The sequence below is a fragment of the Anabas testudineus genome, chromosome 1 (assembly GCF_900324465.2).
Source record: "Anabas testudineus chromosome 1, fAnaTes1.2, whole genome shotgun sequence".
Lineage (NCBI taxonomy): Eukaryota > Metazoa > Chordata > Actinopteri > Anabantiformes > Anabantidae > Anabas > Anabas testudineus.
In genome coordinates, this window is record NC_046610.1 from 27,216,303 (window position 1) to 27,218,866 (window position 2,564).

The window sequence follows — 2,564 nt, forward strand, 5'->3', positions numbered from 1 at the left end:
TGCGTTGAACAGACAGAAACAATCAGATTGTGTCATTTACGTAGTCAACACGCTACATTGAACGCACCATTATTCCCGACTCAACAACACTGAGCGGGAGACTATGGCAGGCCGTTTTAACATTTAAGAGTTTATAATTGAATATCCTTCAACACATTTAATGGCAATGTCAATGGCAATTTGACAAGTTGAAATTAAACTGAGAATAGGAAAAATTATACTTATATACTTGTTTCTTTTTACTAGTCACAATTACTTTGCATATGTCAGAAATTAGGTCATTAATGCCGTTGCATATTTAGTACTGCCCAATTACAAATTGAGAATTTTAGACAAAAATTATATACCCTTCTTCGGTTTTTAAGCATGAAAAATGTATTTTGCTTCCTTAAGCAACAAGTTGACACATCAGAACTGAAAAATGTGTGACCAGAGAAGACGTTCTAGACAGAGGCAAGCTCCAGTGGAAAAGAAAAAAGCTGCATCTCAGTATTCACAAGATGGTTTAAATACGACCCCACCCCGAATAGACTCAAAGATGCTCAAAGATGTTTTACCTATGATTATCACATCCATAATACACTGCTCAAAAAAATAAAGGGAATACTAAAATAACACAACCTAGATCTGACTGAATTAAATATTCTTATTAAATACTTTATTGTTTTCATACTATGTGCTGACAACAAAATAACACAGAAATTATCAATGGAAACTAAATTTATTAACCCATGGAGGTCTGGATTTGGAGTCACACTCAAAACTGAAGTGAAAAAACACACTACAGGCTGATCCAACTTTGATGTAATGTCCCTAAAACAAGTCAAAATGAGGCTCAGTAGTGTGTGTGGCCTCCACGTGTCTGTATGACCTCCCTACAACGCCTCGGCATGCTCCTGATGAGGTGGTGGTGGTCTCCTGAGGGATCTCCTCCCAGACCTGGACTAAAGCATACGCCAACTCCTGGACAGTCTGTGGTACAACGTGGCGTTGGTGGATGGAGCGTGACATGATGTCCCAGATGTGCTCAATTGGATTCAGGTCTGGGGAACGGGCAGGCCAGTCCATAGCATCAATGCCTTCGACTTGCAGGAACTGCTGACACACTCCAGCCACATGAGGTCTAGCATTGTCTTGCATTAGGAGGAACCCAAGGCCAACCGCACCTGCATATGGTCTCACAGGGGTCTGACGATCTCATCGCGGTACCTAATGGCAGTCAGGCTACCTCTGGCGAGCCCATGGAGGGCTATCCGGCCCTCCAAAGAAATGCCACCCCACACCATTACTGACCCACTGCCAAACCGCTCATGGTGGATGATGTTGCAGGCAGCAGAACGTTCTCCAGTGTGTCTCCAGACTCTGTCACGTCTGTCACATGCTCAGTGTGAACCTGCTTTCATCTGTGAAGAGTACAAAGCGCCAGTGGCGAATGTGCCAATCTTGGTATTCATTAACTTCATTAACTTTTTCAATAACATAATTGTAAATATTAGGCAAAAAATTCAGGCTTTAAAACCAGACAATTTAATTGATGCAGATGATTAACTAACCACATCAGATCAGAATCTAGAATACTTTACTCCCCTTGAAGAGAATGAACTAATTTCACTCATCTCTTCTGCAAAATCATCAACTTGTACATAAGACCCTATACCGACACATTTTCTAAAACAGTGCCAGAAATAATAGAACCCCTGCTGAAAAGAATTAATTCTTCACTCAGCAGTGGGTATGTTCCAAAATCTTTTAAATTAGTTATTATTAATTATTAATTATTAAACCGCTAATTAAGAAACCTGATCTTGACCCCTGTCAACTGTCCAATTACAGGCCGATATCAAACCTCCTCTTTATCTCTAAGATTCTCGAAAAGATAGTAGCGGGGCAGCTATGCTCTTATCTACATAGAAATAGCATACAGGAACTGTATTATTCAGGATTTAGGCCTCATCACAGCACAGAGACAGCACTTGTTAAAGTAGTAAATGACCTCCTATTGGCCTCTGATCAGGGTTGTGTTACTGGACCTCAGTGCAGCTTTTGACACATTGATCATAGCATTCTGCTTCACAGATTAGAAAATGCTGTAAGAATAAAGGGAACAGCCCTCTCCTTGCTTAGATCCTATTTGACTGATCGTTATCAGTATGTAGATCTAAATGGCAATTACTCCACATGCTCTCCAGTGGAGTTTGGTGTTCCAAACTAGAAATATTTTGTCACTAAACGATGCAGAAAAATTAGTTCATGCTTTCATCACCTCTAGGTTGGACTACTGTAATACCTTACTGTCTGGTTGTTCAACTAGGTGCATAAACAAGCTTCAGCTAGTTCAGAATGCAGCAGCGAGAGTTCACACTAGAACCAGAAGGTACGAGCACATCACCCCTATCTTATCTAAACGTCATTGGCTCCCTGTGAAATTTCGCATTGATTTTAAAATACTACTTTTGACATATAAAGCAATAAATAGTCTTGCGCCGCAGTATCTGAGTGAACTGCTAGTGCCTTGTGATCTGCCTTCGATCAAAAGATGCAGGGTGCTTGTCAGTACCTCGTAT